This window comes from Pleurodeles waltl, chromosome 6 (assembly GCF_031143425.1).
Source record: "Pleurodeles waltl isolate 20211129_DDA chromosome 6, aPleWal1.hap1.20221129, whole genome shotgun sequence".
NCBI lineage: Eukaryota > Metazoa > Chordata > Amphibia > Caudata > Salamandridae > Pleurodeles > Pleurodeles waltl.
The window spans coordinates 68,528,788-68,545,907 of record NC_090445.1 but is presented as its reverse complement, the minus strand read 5'-3'; positions in this window follow the sequence as shown (position 1 = coordinate 68,545,907).

The following is a 17,120-nucleotide window of genomic DNA, read 5'->3' as shown; positions in this document are numbered from 1 at the left end:
GGGTTTAGTGGGCTCCTGCCCTCCCTGGACACTTTCGTGACTCTTGGACTTGGTTCCCTTCCTTTACAGGTCCTCAAGTCCAGGAATCTGTCTTCAGTGCTTTGCAGTCAGTTGTTGTCTTTGCAGAATCTCCTATCACAACTTTAGTGTGTTTCTGGGGAAGTAGGGTAAATTTACTCCTATTTGTCAGGGACTTGGGTTGGGGTATCTTAGAAACCCTGAGGGGCATATTTATACTCCCTCTGCGCTGATTGTGCGTCAAAACTTTTGACGCACAATCAGCGCAAACGTTGCCCCGTATTTAAACTTTGACGCCCGAGCCCGCGGATGACAAAATTCCGCCGTGTGTGTAATTTTTTGGATGCAGCAACCCGCCTTGCGTTAATTATATGCGTTAAAATGTTCCGGTACAAAAAATGGCTTAAAGGGCTGTGTGTCGTATTTATGCTTTTGGGCAAAAATGACGCACTGCCGGGAGGCGGAGCCAGAAAATGACACACAGCCCGATTTGTGTCAAAAATTAAAATGGGGCAAACACACCTGTATTTAATCAGAACACACAGAAACAAACAGCAGAGCAGCAGAGCAGCAACAGGGAGCCATGGAGGTGATTCTAATCCAGCGTGCACGCAGACACAGAGCCCAGCAGCAACAACAGCAGCTACAACAACACCAGCAGGGATCCCCAAGGCAGCGCAGAAGGCAGGAGAGGATATTCTGCCCAAGAACAACCCTTCAGGGCCGCAGGGAACCCGACATCATACAGAGGTACCGGTTGAACTGGCAGGCCATTCAGCAGCTGCTGCGAAACATTGAACAGCAGTTGGCCCCCACGTTGGTGACAACCCGCACCATCCCAACAGAAACAAAGCTGCTTGCCATACTTCATATGCTGGCAAGTGGCTCTTTTCAAACAACTGGTGCCCTGGTTGGCAGAATGTCACAACCATCATTCTCTGCCTTTTTGCCCAAAGTACTGGACGCCATCATTCGACTGACACCCCGCCACATCTGCTTCCCTGACACACTGCAGAAGCAGCAGGAAACTAAACAGGGGTTCTATGCAATCAGTGGCTTCCCACATGTCCTTGGCCAGCTCCCGCTGTACTCCAACTACAGTTCTCTCAAAGCTGGTGCCAGTGTCGTCTGAGTCCTCAGCTGTATTGGAGCTGGCAGGTCTTACAATTGGGGTGGTGGGTGGATCCTCTGCGATAGCTGCTTGTTCTGTGCTCCTCCTTGTGACTGAAGGTGGGGTCTGGAGGGTTTCAAGGACCTTTTGGATAGTCTCCTGGGGAATGTTTATCAGCTCGTCATCCATGTCATCAGGGAAATCTGGGACAGGCATATCGGCAGGAGATCCATCGTCCTCTGCAATAAAACAGGGTACAATTAGTGTGTCTGTGTTGTGACAATTTTGACGTGACGTGCCTGCCTTTTGATGAATTCACTTTGTAATCTTGTTTTGTATTAATATCTGCAGTCCTTCAGATGGGCATTGTTTCAGGCCTATGGCCCACCTGTGTGTCACATGTATGTTATTGAGTTATCAGACTTGTCAGCCTCATCGCCTCTAGGTGTTGCTTTATGCCAAATCGAGAATTGCCACCTTCTTGTCTTACTCGACCCTCCGTGTATATCCATTCTCATGGTGAGACTTTTCACTGGCTGTGGGTGTTCTGATGGCCCTGGCAGCACACTTAACTATCAGGACCTGCCCCAATCCCTGATCATTCACATCGACTTAAATGTAATTGACATGTTGCATATCTTATGCATGGCAATGTTATGATCTGATATGGATGTTGACATTGTTAATGGGTCCTGCTGATGTTGGGTAATGTGTGTTACATTGGATTGCCCTGATAGTCGTATCAGTGTCCTATTTCGTCCTCTGACTGTGCAGGTGTATTTCAGTGACCAGTTACATGTGTCCCCTCCTCAATGCTGTTGCCTGAGCAGTATGACATTTGTGATGTTGCCTTGTTACCCAGGCACAGGATGGACCCTGACATATGCAGCATGGGTGTGTCCTTAGTGCTGTGTCGCTCCTATTGTTGTTTACTTTGGCTGATGTTTGTGACAACTATGGGCATTGACATTTGAGTGTACTGGGGCCTTTGTCTTGTTTCAGGAGATTGTTGCAGATGTCATCCTCACCCCCTAATTTAGGTGTGTATGTTCCATGGGGAGGTTACTGCCATTGGCTACCTGAGCTGCACACCGATCAGAGGTGGTAGTGGCAACTGTTGTCGCAGTTACATTGCAGTTGTCGGTTTGGCTAGAGGATTGCTAATAGGGCCCTAGTTAATGTAGGAGGTATGTTGGCTGACGAGTGCCAGGATGTCAGTTTGACGTAGTGGCCTTCCCTCCTGTTGTGGCTTTCCCTTTGCTCCATAGTTGGCATGACAGCATGCCCCCATGGGACTGTTGTTGGTGTTGTGTAATGGTGTGCCCCAGGTCTTCTCAGAACGGGCCATACTCCCATGCCGTGCCCCTTTACCCATGCCACTCCATGTATTAGATGACGTCCATGCATTTAGTGGTCGGTATCCCCCCCATGCTCACAGTTGACATTATTACATTATAATTCCCCATGCGACTTACCCTGCATGTGCGTTGTGTCCTGGTAGTCTGCGCTGTCCTGTCCTTGAATCCCTGTGACGATCTCCTCAGGGATGACGGCTGCGACCATCTCCTCCATGTGGTCCAGGGCCTACTGGTGTGCTGGACTCCCCCCTCCAGTCTGCAGTGCTGCCTTCTTGTTCCTGGCCATCTTTTCCTTGGTCCTGCGTTTGCAGTCATGCCAGCATTTCTTGCACTCGATGACTGTTCTGCGTACTTCTGCCACACTGTTTATCTTGTCGACAATTTGTTGCCATATAGCCTCTCTCCTGCTGATTGGCAACTTTGATGTGACAAACAGTTGGTGCTGGTGTTCCGTCACCTCTTTAACCAGGATTTCCTGCTCCTCTGCACTGAAGCGACACTTTCTTTTCTTCTTAAAAGTGTCCTTGTTCTTGTGTGGGTCCTCCTGGCTGGTTCCTGGTCTGCTGTCATCTTCCTGGGGTCTTTAGTGGCATCTGGGATCCATTTTGGCTCTCCTCTGGTGAAATGGCTGTGTTCGCTGTGTTTTTTGACACTATTGCGCCAAAAAAAAGGGCGCATATCCGGTTTGTGGTGTCGTAAATCGACCCACAGTGATTTCCGCCGCGTTAACGTCGTTTTCCTTTACGACTTGACGCCGCGGTGTGCGTCAAAAATAATGACTCCCACCTGTTGTTTGCGCCGCCGTGCGTCAAAGTATAAATATGACGCCCGCACAGCTCACCAAAATGGCGTTAGCCAGCGGTAATATTTTTGACGCAAAACTGCGCCAGCGCAGTTTTGCATCATAAAGTATAAATATGGGCCTTAGTGTTTTCTTACACTCCCAGTGACCTTCTATACACTACACTAGTCCTGGCATCCCTTTGTGGTTCGCATTCCACTTTCAGAGCATATGGTTTGTGTTTCCCCTAGGCCTATTGCATCCTATTGTATTCTACAGTGTTTGCACTACTTTTCTAACTGCTTACTTACCTGATTTTGGTTTGTGTGCATATTTTGTGTATTTTACTTACCTTCTAAGGGAGTATATCCTTTGTGATATTTTTGGCACATTGTCACTAAAATAAAGTATCTTTATTTTTAGTAACTCTGAGCATTGTGATTCTTATGAAATAGTACTATATGATATAAGTGGTATAGTAGGAGCTTTGCATGTCTCCTAGTTCAGCCTAAGCTGCTCTGCTATAGCTACCTCTATCAGCCTAAGCTGCTAGAACACTACTAATCTACTAATAAGGGATAACTAGACCTGGCACAAGTTGTAAGTACCACTAAGTACCCACTATAAGCCAGGGCAGCCGCCTACACTCATTGGTTTATATTGGGCCCTATGGAGTACAGTGGGCAATATTGATGTACGCTGGCGGTGACTGTACGGACCGCCGCTGACGTCACCGCCATTTTGTGTCTGTTCACTCACTTGATACCTGACCTTCAGCAGGAGAGGACCTACACTTCATGTGATGCTGTGACCTGTGTCTGGAACCGACCATGGCTCGTGTCACGGGGAAAGGGCCACTGCCTTCACCTCAGCGGAGTTGGAGAGACTAGTGGATGGGGTCCTAACCCAGTACCGACTGCTGTATAGGCCCCCAGACCAACAGGTGAGTACACTGTGAGTACGATGCATGGGGCGTGAATGCATGGATTGCTGTGTGTACAGGCCTCATTGTTTGGGCCCGGGACAGCATGCAGCATGTATGCTGGCCCATGTCTGTGATAATGGGGATAGGGCATGGTGGGCCATGAGTGTAACAGGCAGGACTGTCTGACTAATACCTTTCCCTGTGTATATTTCCTCTGCAAGTCAGCGCCCATCAAAAGAAGGGTATATGGCGTGCCATCGCCAAAGACGTGCGGACCCTGGAGGTCTACGGCAGGTGGAGCACCCACTGTTGAAAACGGTGGGAGGACCTGAGACGCTGGGCACGGAAGACGGTGGAGACCCAGCTGGGGATGGCCTCCCAATGAGGAAGGGGTTCCCGTCGAACCCTGAACCCCCCTGATGGCCCGCATACTGGTGGTGGCCTATCCATAGCTGGATGGGTGCTTGGGGGCATCACAGCAGCAACAAGGGGGTGAGTAAAGTGCCCTTCATTACTACTTATGCGTGGTGGAGTGGTATCCGGGTGGGGGATGTGGGCCTGTGGGTGCCCCCAGACCTGACATTTCAGAGTAGGTCCCATGTTGGGAAGGGTTCTGATGTGAAAGTCCTGATGTTGGTGCCGGCATTGACCAAGTGCATCCTTTGTCTCTGCCCCTTTTTTGTTTTGTCACCCTGTCCTTATGTGCATTAGCATCATCTGGCGGAGGAGCAGAGGCACCGTCGACAGAGGGAGCTGCATCCCACAGGACCCAGGAGGCAGAGTCCACCGACGATGAGGGCACCAGTGGGACAGAGGGCGAGGGGAGCACCACGACGGAGACTGGAGGGGGCAGTCGGACAAGGATACCTCCTCTGATGGAAACTCCCTGGTGGTGACGGACACCTCTGTGACCACCCCATATACAGGTACAGCCACCACCCTCATACCAGTACCGCCCTCCCAGCAGCCCCTCAGCGAGTTTCCCGTGCCCGCTCACCAAGGAGGGTGGGCATCTCCTTCACAACAGGCACTTCAGGCCCTGCCCCAGTTAGCCCTTCTGCCCTGAGTGAGGAGGCTATTGACCTCCTGTGATCCATCTCTGTTGGACATTCAACCATTGTGAATGCCATCCAGGGGCTGGCAGCCCAAATGCAACAGACCAATGCATTTCTGGAGAGCATTCACACTGGCTTGGCAGCCCAACAGAGATCAATCCAGGCTCTGGCCTCCTCTCTGATGGCAGCCATTGTCCCTGTTTTCACCCTCCCCCTCCTACTTCCTCTACCCAATCCCATTCCCCTAAACCCCAACCTATCCCAAGCACACAGGCAGACAAGCATGCACACAGGACAACACACAAGTGTGGGCATGGAAAACACAAGCACCACACATCATCCCACAGGCACTCACACAAACACCATCCAGATGCAGACATGTCAACAACCACTGCCTCCACTGTGTTCCCCTTCTCCTCCTCGTCCACCTCCCTCCCAGTAGAGTCCCCACTCACAACTGCATGCATTACATCCTCATCCACTACCATCATCACCAGCACACCTATCAGAGCACACATGTCACTGGCAGTCACCACCCCCACCCCCACATCCATGCACATGTCCACTGTGTCCTCAGCCATTGTGTCTGTGCCGCCTCCTCCCAAAGTACACAAACACAAGCACTCAGACACCCAACAGCCATCCGACTCACAACAGTATCCAGCCCATGCACTTGCACCCAAACACAGCAGACCGACACCTCCTACAACCACTCCCTCTTCCTCCACTCCCAAACCTTCTCCCTCTTCCCACCCCAATGTCCCTAAGAAGCTTTTCCTCTCCACCATTGACCTCTTCCCTACCCCTCCTCCCTGTCCCTCATGTCAGGCCAGGGTGACGAAAACCCAGACAAGCACCTCAGCCCCCAGTCCACGGGCACAGTAGTGTCCACAGCTACTCCAGGTGTGAGAGGATCCTGGGCACGAGGCAGACACATGGAAAGGGTGCCTGCACCAAGTGCTGCAAGAAAGGGCAAGGAGCCACCCCCAGCTACTGCAAGGAAGGGCAAGGAGGCAGCCCCAGCTGCTGCAAAGAAGGGCAAGGAGGCACCCCAAGCTGCTACAAGGAAGGGCAAAGAGGCACCCCCAGATGCTACAAGGAAGGGCAAAAAGACATCCCCAGCTACTGCCAAAAGGAGCAAGGAGCCATCCCAAGATGCTGGTAGGAAGGGCAAGGGGCCTGCACCAGCAGGCAGAAGGGACAAGAGGCCTGATGCTGGGACCCAGTCAGAGCCCACACCATCAACCATGGTGGTGCTGCCATCCGAGGCTGCAGGGGATGGACTGGAGCCTTCCCACCACTACTAGCACCGCCACCAGCACTGTCACCAGCTGCAGCAGACCCAGTGGGCAGCTGTCCGAGGCTGCAGGGGATGGTCTGGAGCCTTCCCCCACCACTGTCAGCACCACCACCACCACCAGCAGCAGCAGCAGCCCCAGTGGGCATTCGATCAAGGCTGCAGGGGATGGGCTGGTGCCTCCCCCCACCACTGCCAGCACCACCCCCAGCACCACCAGCAGCAGCAGCAGGCCCAGTGGGCAGCCGCCTGAGGCTGCAGGGGATGGGCTGGGGTCTCCCCCCACCACTGCCAGCACCACCACCAGCACCACCACCAGCAGCAGCAACCCCAGTAGGCAGCCACCCGAGGCTGCAGGGGATGGGCTGGAGCTTCCCCCCACCAGTGCCAGCACCACAACCAGGACCACTACCAGCAGCAGCATCCCCAATGGGAAGCCATTCGAAGTTGCAGGGGATGGGCTGGAGCCTCCCCGCACCACTGGCAGCAGCAGCACCACCATTGCCACCACTGAACAGCCATCACCGCTGGCAGATAGTGTGTAGTCCTGCGTCCATGGGCTGTTGTTGTGCGGCCTGCCTGCTACGAATTGTGTGGGTGACACCCAGCTAAGAGACTGTGACCTTGCACTACCCATGTTCTGCATCACAGGGCATGATGCCCCCTTCAGAACCAGAGGGGAAGCCGTCCACTCATCTCATCCTCCCCAGGATGAATCTCACTGGTTACAATGTCCTCTCCAGAACCAGTGGAGAAGCCATCCACTCACCCCATCCTCCCCAGGATGAAGCTCACTGGGCATGATACCCCCTCCAGAACCAGTGGAGAAGCCATCCACTCACCCCATCCTCCCCAGGATGAAGCTCACTGGGCACGATGCCCGCTCCAGAGCCAGTGGGCAAGTCACCCACTTGAGAGACTGTGGCCTTGCACTCCCCAGGACAGAGTAATGGGCATGTTGCCCCCTCCACAGCCAGTGGGCAAGTCACCCACTCAAGAAACTGTGGCCTTGCACTCCTCAAAACAGAGTAATGGGCATGTTGCCCACTCCAGAGCCAGTGGGCAAGTCACCCACTCGAGAGACTGTGGCCTTGCACTCCCCAGGACAGAGTAATGGGCGTGTTTCCCCCTCCAGAGCCAGTGGGCAAGTCACCCACTTGAGAGACTGTGGCCTTGCACTCCCCAGGACCAAGCACAGGGCATGTTGCCCCCTCCAGGACCAGTGGCGTTGTACCATCTTCCGGCTGAGGTGCCCCCGTTCCCCATCCCCATGAGGTACCTGGCTATTTTCGACCTGATGCCCCTGCAGTGTTCTCTCCGTGTTGTTGCAGGAGTGAGATGGGTCCTTGGACTTTGTGATGTGGCCCTGTGGCCTACCAACATTGAGGACTGGGCAGTGTCCCTTCATTTGTAAATATGTATATAGTTTTTGATTTGGATGCACGTATTTCTACTAATTTATCTTATTACACTCTTTTTACTCTGTATTAGTAGTCCTTGCATTATTCCTGAGGGGTACAGGGTGAATATGTTATGTTACTGCATCTGCTTGTGTGTATGGTGTTGAGGGTGGGGGTGCTGCGTGTGTGTGTCACTCTCTTTTTCGTCCCCCCTCCCTGTGTGTAGGCGGCTATACTTACCCTGGTGGATGCAACTCGGGCTCCATGGCAGCGTGGTTGTTCCCTGAGTCTCCAGAGGTGAGTCGTTTCCCTTCTGTGCAGTGTTTCTGCCAGGCTTTTGATGTTATTGGTACTGCCCCAGAAAAGGTGGCGGACAGGTGTATCATATTACAGTGGGTGGAAATTGTCTTCCGCCTGGCTGTTGACGGTTACCTCCGTTGTGCCTGTTGATTCCGTCCTGGCGGTCGGTGTGTTAAACTGGCTGTCTGTATGAGCTGTTTCCACCGTGGTCATAATCCAGCATGTATTACCGCCGGGCTGTTGGCGGTATTAACGTCACTTTATCACTGACCACCAGGGTTGTAATGAGGGCCTTAATGTATTGTGAACTGCAGAAATGACAGGTAGTGAGTGTATTCTGCATTTTCTAAGTGATATCTGTTTGTAAATAGTTGTAGATGTGAACAAGTTCATGTATTGAGTGAAATCCACAAGTACTTGATAACAGACAATATACACAGGATTATAACTTATCATATGAAATTAAATAGAGAAACTCTTGAGTTTGGCACAACATGAAATATTATAACCTATCACTTCACATCATACTTCTGCCATTTCTAAGCGCAATAAAACAAGTTTTAGTAGTCACAATTTTAAGGTACCCATCTTACAGGCATTGGAAAAATGGAAGGATCAATCAGCCTTGTTGAGATGCACACTCATGACCAATGGCACACTGTATTTGTCACAGCTGAGAGTTAAACCCACTAGGCTGTCCTGTCACTATGATTTTTGTCAAATGCAAGATTGTTGAATAGCAGTGACAGAGTAGGTTCACTTTTGGGGGCAATTTACCATAGAAATTAAGAAGTAAATAGGAGAGGTGTTCATCATCAATACAAGGCTTATTTTATGAAGCTAAACTACACATAACACATCAGCTGAGATTCCCAATTTCAGTGGCAACTTCTCTAGTCAGTGAACGTAGCGGGGAAACTCATTCCAGAACCATATTACTGAGTTGCTCTGGAGCTTCTCGATGTAAATTAAAAGTAGGAGCTGGACAACACCTCTTGATTGACTATGCTATTGACCAGCACAATTTTATAGATAGGTTGTTCTGTTTCTAAACAAACAAGAGCACAAATTAACTGGGTCGGGGGTTGAGAGAGAGGGAAAGACAGATATAGAGAGCGCGAGTGAGTTGAGAGAGAGAATAAAAGACACAGTTAAGTTATACTAAATGTGTACATGAGAGAATAAAGCCTCCCCACTCTGCAAGGACACACCTCCTCACTAAACATGAGTTGTGCCCCAAGTTGCCATGAAGGTACCTAGGCTTAGGTAGTGGCCTCTGTTTCTGTGCCCTTTGCAAATCCCCCTCTCCTCCTTGATCTTCTGTCTGGAAGAATACACAAGTCTACGAGCTGAGGTAGCTTAACTGCAGGGATGTTTTAAAATTTACCAAGGGCTACAAGAAAGAAAATAACTTTAAATAAGCCATTTTGCTCCGATGTGGCTTTAGTTTAGAATATACATCAGATTCATCAAAAGCAGCATGTGATGCTCCAAGTGAAGAAAAAAAGCCTTTAACCCCTTCGCTGCCAGGCCTTTTCCCCCTCCTGTTCCGAGCCTTTTTTTGGCTATTTGGAGCAGTTCGCGCTTAGGCCCTCATAACTTTTTGTTCACATAAGCTACCCAAGCCAAATTTGCATCCTTTTTTTCCAACATCCTAGGGATTCTAGAGGTACCCAGACTTTGTGGGTTCCCCTGAAGGAGGCCAAGAACTTAGCCAAAATACAGTGAAAATTTCGTTTTTTTAAAAACAAATTGGAAAAAGGGGCTGCAGAAGAAGGCTTGCGATTTTTCCCCTGAAAAGGGCATCAACAAAGAGTTTGTGGTGCTAAAATCACCAGCTTCCCAGCTTTCAGGAACAGGCAGACTTGAATCAGAAAACCCAATTTTTCAACACAATTTTGGCATTTTACTGGGACATACCCCATTTTTACGATTTTTTGTGCTTTCAGCCTCCTTCCAGTCAGTGACAGAAATGGGCATGAAACCAACGCTGGATCCCAGAAACCACAACATTTCTGAAAAGTAGACAAAATTCTGAATTCAGCAAGGGGTAATTCGTGTAGATCCTACAAGGGTTTCCTACAGAAAATAACAACTGAAAAAGAAAAATATTGAAATTGAGGTGAAAAAAACATCAATTTTTCTCTACGTTTTACTCTGTAACTTTTTCCTGCAATGTCAGATTTTCAAAAGCAATATACCGTTACGTCTGCTGGACTCTTCTGGTTGTGGGGATATATAGGGCTTGTAGGTTCATCAAGAACTGTAGGTACCCAGAGCCAATAAATGACCTGCACCCTGCAGTGGGTTTTCATTCTATGCCGGGTATACAGCAATTCATTTGCTGAAATATAAAGAGTAAAAAATAGCTATCAAGAAAACCTTTGTATTTCCAAAATGGGCACAAGATAAGGTGTTGAGAAGCAGTGGTTATTTGCACATCTCTGAATTCCGGGGTGCCCATACTAGCATGTAAATTACAGGGCATTTCTCAAATAGACGTCTTTTTTACACACTGTCTTACATTTTTTAAGGGAAAAATGTAGAGAAAGACAAGGGGCAATAACACTTGTCTTGCTATTCTATGTTCCCCCAAGTCTCCCGATAAAAATGATACCTCACTTGTGTGGGTAGGCCTAGTGCCCACGACAGGATATGACCTAAAACTCAACGTGGACACATCACAGAAAACAGAGCTGTTTTTAGCAAAGTGCCTACCTGTAGATTGTGGCCTCTAGCTCAGCCGGCACCTAAGGAAACCTACCAAACCTGTGCATTTTTGAAAACTAGAGACCTAGGGGAATCCAAGATGGGTTGACTTGTGTGGCTCGGACCAGGTTCTGTTACCCAGAATCCTTTGCAAACCTCAAATTCTGCCTAAAAAAACAAATTTTCCTCACATTTCGGTGACAGAAAGTTCTGGAATCTGAGAGGAGCCACAAATTTCCTTCCACCCAGCGTTCCCCCAAGTCTCCCGATAAAAATGATACCTCACTTGTGTGGGTAGGCCTAGCGCCCACCAAAGGAAATGGCCCAAAACGCAACGTGGACACAACATATTTTTTCATAGAAAACAGTGCCTACCTGTGGATTTTGGCCTCTAGCTCAGTCGGCACCTGGGGAAACCTAGCAAACCAGCACATTTTTGAAAACTAGAAACCCAGGGGAATCCAAGATGGGGTGACTTGCGGGGCTTTGACCAGGTTATGTTACCCAGAATCCTTTGCAAACCTCAAAATTTGGCTAAAAAAACACATGTTCCTCACATTTCTGTGGCAGAAAGTTCTGGAATCTGAGAGGAGCCACAAATTTCCCTCCACCCAGCGTTCCCCCAAGTCTCCCGATAAAAATGATACCTCACTTGTGTGGGTAGGCCTAGCGCCCGTGACAGGAAACGCCCCAAAGCGCAATGTGGACACATCCAAATTTTTGAAAGAAAACAGAGGTGTTTTTTGCAAAGTGCCTACCTGTAGATTTTGGCCTCTAGCTCAGCCGGCACCTAGGGAAACCTACCAAACCCGTGCATTTCTGAAAACTAGAGACCTAGGGGAATCCAAGATGGGGTGACTTGTGTGGCTCGGACCAGGTTCTGTTACCCAGAATCCTTTGCAAACCTCAAAATTTGGCTAAAAAAACACATGTTCCTCACATTTCTGTGGCAGAAAGTTCTGGAATCTGAGAGGAGCCACAAATGTCCTTATACCCGGCGTTCCCCCAAGTCTCCCGATAAAAATGATACCTCACTTGTGTGGGTAGGCCTAGCGCCCGCGACAGGAAACGCCCCAAAGCGCAACGTGGACACATCCAAACTTTTGAAAGAAAGCAGAGGTGTTTTTTGCAAAGTGCCTACCTGTAGATTTTGGCCTCTAGCTCAGCCGGCACCTAGGGAAACCTACCAAACCTGTGCATTTCTGAAAACTAGAGACTTAGGGGAATCCAAGATGGGGTGACATGTGTGGCTCGGACCAGGTTCTGTTACCCAGAATCCTTTGCAAACCTCAAAATTTGGCTAAAAAAACACATGTTCCTCACATTTCTGTGGCAGAAAGTTCTGGAATCTGAGAGGAGCCACGAATTTCCTTCCACCCAGCGTTCCCCCAAGTCTCCCGATAAAAATGATACCTCACTTGTGTGGGTAGGCCTAGAGCCCGCGACAGGAAACGCCCCAAAGCGCAACGTGGACACATCCAAATTTTTTAAAGAAAACAGAGGTGTTTTTTGCAAAGTGCTTACCTGTAGATTTTCGCCTCTAGCTCAGCCGGCACCTAGGGAAACCTACCAAACCCGTGCATTTCTGAAAACTAGAGACCTAGGGGAATCCAAGATGGGGTGACTTGTGTGGCTCGGACCAGGTTCTGTTACCCAGAATCCTTTCTAAACCTCAAAATTTGGCTAAAAAAACACATGTTCCTCACATTTCTGTGGCAGAAAGTTCTGGAATCTGAGAGGAGCCACAAATTTCCTTCCACCCTTCGTTCCCCCAAGTCTCCCAATAAAAATGATACCTCACTTGTGTGGGTAGGCCTAGCGCCCGCGACAGGGAACGCCCCAAAGCTCAACGTGGACACATCCAAATTTCTGAAAGAAAACAGAGGTGTTTTTTGCAAAGTGCCTACCTGTAGATTTTGGCCTCTAGCTCAGCCGGCACCTAGGGAAACCTACCAAACCCGTGCATTTCTGAAAACTAGAGACCTAGGGGAATCCAAGATGGGGTGACTTGTGTGGCTCGGACCAGGTTCTGTTACCCAGAATCCTTTGCAAACCTCGAAATTTGGCTAAAAAACACATGTTCCTCAAATTTCTGTGGCAGATAGCTCTGGAATCTGAGAGGAGCCACAAATTTTCTTCTACCCAGCGTTCCCCCAAGTCTCCCGATAAAAATGATACCTTACTTGTGTGGGTGGGCCTAGCGCCCACGACAGGAAACGCCCAAAGCGCAACGTGGACACATCCAAATTTTTGAAAGAAAACAGAGGTGTTTTTTGCAAAGTGCCTACCTGTAGATTTTGGCCTCTAGCTCAGCCGGCACCTAGGGAAACCTACTAAACCTGTGCATTTCTGAAAACTAGAGACCTAGGGGAATCCAAGATGGGGTGACTTGTGTGGCTCGGACCAGGTTCTGTTACCCAGAATCCTTTGCAAACCTCAAAATTTGGCTAAAAAAACACATGTTCCTCACATTTCTGTGTCAGAAAGTTCTGGAATCTGAGAGGAGCCACAAATTTCCTTCCACCCAGCGTTCCCCCAAGTCTCCCGATAAAAATGATACCTCACTTGTGTGGGTAGGCCTAGTGCCCGTGACAGGAAACGCCCCAAAGCACAATGTGGACACATCCAAATTTTTAAAAGAAAACAGAGGTGTTTTTTGCAAAGTGCCTACCTGTAGATTTTGGCCTCTAGCTCAGCCGGCACCTAGGGAAACCTACCAAACCCGTGCATTTCTGAAAACTAGAGACCTAGGTGAATCCAAGATGGGGTGACTTGTGTGGCTCGGACCAGGTTCTGTTACTGTAGGAGGCTGGACTGGCTTGTAGTGAGTATCAAGGGGTACTTGCACCTTGCACCAGGCCCAGTTATCCCTTATTAGTGTATAGGGTGTCTAGCAGCTTAGGCTGATAGATAATGGTAGCTTAGCAGAGCAGCTTAGGCTGAACTAGGAGACGTGTGAAGCTACTACAGTACCACAAGTGTCATATGCACAATATCATAAGAAAACACAATACACAGTTATACTAAAAATAAAGGTACTTTATTTTTATGACAATATGCCAAAGTATCTTAGAGTGTACCCTCAGTGAGAGGATAGGAAATATACACAAGATATATATACACAATAGCAAAAATATGCAGTATAGTCTTAGAAAACAGTGCAAACAAAGTATAGTTACAATAGGATGCAATGGGGAAACATAGGGATAGGGGCAACACAAACCATATACTCCAAAAGTGGAATGCGAACCACGAATGGACCCCAAACCTATGTGACCTTGTAGAGGGTCACTGGGACTATTAGAAAATAGTGAGAGTTAGAAAAATAACCCTCCCCAAGACCCTGAAAAGTGAGTGCAAAGTGCACTAAAGTTCCCCTAAGGACAAAATAGTCGTGTTAGAGGGAAAATGCAAGGAAAACACAAATCAGCAATGCAACAACGATGGATTCCTGACTGAGGGTACCTGTGGAACAAGGGGACCAAGTCCAAAAGTCACAAGCAGCTCGGAGATGGGCAGATGCCCAAGAAATGCCAGCGGTTGGTGCAAAGAAGCTCTTACTAGGCTGAAGAACTGTGAATACTGCAGGAACGACAAGGGCTAGAGACTTCCCCTTTGGAGGATGGATCCCCCACGCCTTGGAGAGTCGTGCAGAAGTGTTTTCCCGCCGGATGGACGCCAACAAGCCTTGCTACACGCAAATCGTGCGTTTGGCGTTTTTGGACGCTGGTGGGGCCCAGGAGGGACCAGGAGGTCGCAAATTGGACCTGCAGAGAGAGGGGACGTCGAGCAAGACAAAGAGCCCTCACTGAAGCAGGTAGCACCCGGAGAAGTGCCAGCAACAGGCACTACGAGGATGCGTGAAACGGTGCTCGCCGAAGTTGCACAAAGGAGTCCCACATCGCCGGAGACCAACTTAGAAAGTCGTGCAATGCAGGTTAGAGTGCCGTGGACCCAGGCTTGACTGTGCACGAAGGATTTCCGCCGGAAGTGCACAGGGGCCGGAGTAGCTTGCAAAGTCGCGGTTCCCAGCAATGCAGCCCAGCGAGGTGAGGCAAGGACTTACCTCCACCAAACTCGGGCTGAAGAGTCACTGGACTGTGGGGGTCACTTGGACAGCGTCGCTGGATTCGAGGGACCTCGCTCGTCGTGCTGAGAGGAGACCCAAGGGACCGGAAATGCAGCTTTTTGGTGCCTGCGGTTGCAGGGGGAAGATTCCGTCGACCCACGGGAGATTTCTTCGGAGCTTCTGGTGCAGAGAGGAGGCAGGCTACCCCCACAGCATGCACAAGCAGGAAAACAGTCGAGAAGGCGGCAGGATCAGCGTTACAGAGTTGCAGTAGTCGTCTTTGCTACTATGTTGCAGGTTTGCAGGCTTCCAGCGCGGTCAGCGGTCGATTCCTTATCAGAAGGTGAAGAGGGAGATGCAGAGGAACTCGGCTGAGCTCATGCATTCGTTATCTGAAGTTTCCCCAGAGACAGAGACCCTAAATAGCCAGAAAAGAGGGTTTGGCTACCTAGGAGAGAGGAAAGGCTACTAACACCTGAAGGAGCCTATCAGCAGGAGTCTCTGACGTCACCTGGTGGCACTGGCCACTCAGAGCAGTCCAGTGTGCCAGCAGCACCTCTGTTTCCAAGATGGCAGAGGTCTGGAGCACACTGGAGGAGCTCTGGACACCTCCCAGGGGAGGTGCAGGTCAGGGGAGTGGTCACTCCCCTTTCCTTTGTCCAGTTTCGCGCCAGAGCAGGGGCTAAGGGGTCCCTGAACCGGTGTAGACTGGCTTATGCAGAATTGGGCACATCTGTGCCCAACAAAGCATTTCCAGAGGCTGGGGGAGGCTACTCCTCCCCTGCCTTCACACCATTTTCCAAAGGGAGAGGGTGTCACACCCTCTCTCAGAGGAAGTTCTTTGTTCTGCCATCCTGGGCCAGGCCTGGCTGGACCCCAGGAGGGCAGCTGCCTGTCTGAGGGGTTGGCAGCAGCAGCAGCTGCAGAGAAACCCCAGGAAGGGCAGTCTGGCAGTACCAGGGTCTGTGCTACAGACCACTGGGATCATGGAATTGTACCAACAATGCCAGGATGGCATAGAGGGGGCAATTCCATGATCATAGACATGTTACATGGCCATATTCGGAGTTACCATGGTGAAGCTACATATAGGTAGTGACCTATATGTAGTGCACGCGTGTAATGGTGTCCCCGCACTCACAAAGTTCAGGGAATTGGCTCTGAACAATGTGGGGGCACCTTGGCTAGTGCCAGGGTGCCCTCACACTAAGTAACTTTGCACCTAACCTTTACCAGGTAAAGGTTAGACATATAGGTGACTTATAAGTTACTTAAGTGCAGTGTAAAATGGCTGTGAAATAACGTGGACGTTATTTCACTCAGGCTGCAGTGGCAGGCCTGTGTAAGAATTGTCAGAGCTCCCTATGGGTGGCAAAAGAAATGCTGCAGCCCATAGGGATCTCCTGGAACCCCAATACCCTGGGTACCTCAGTACCATATACTAGGGAATTATAAGGGTGTTCCAGTAAGCCAATGTAAATTGGTAAAAATGGTCACTAGCCTGTTAGTGACAATTTGAAAGTAATGAGAGAGCATCACCACTGAGGTTCTGGTTAGCAGAGCCTCAGTGAGACAGTTAGGCACCACACAGGGAACATATACATGCACACCTATGAGCACTGGGGCCCTGTGTGACAGGGTCCCAGTGACACATACATATAGGCCACAAACCTATGAGCACTGGGGTCCTGACTAGCAGGATCCCAGTGACACATAACAACCATACTGAAAACATGGTGTTTTCACTATGAGCACTGAGGCCTGGCTATCAGGTTCCCAGTGAGACAGTGAAAACAGTGACAAAACACCCTGACATACACTCACAAACAGGCCAAAAGTGGGGGTAACAAGGCTAGAAAGAGGCTACCTTCTCACAGTTACCCAGAATCCTTTGCAAACCTCAAAATTTGGCTAAAAAAACACATGTTCCTCACATTTCTGTGGCAGAAAGTTCTGGAATCTGAGAGGAGCCACAAATTTCCTTCCACCCAGCGTTCCCCCAAGTCTCCCGATAAAAATGATACCTCACTTGTGTGGGTAGGCCTAGCGCCCGCGACAGGAAATGGCCCAAAACACAACATGGACACATCACATTTT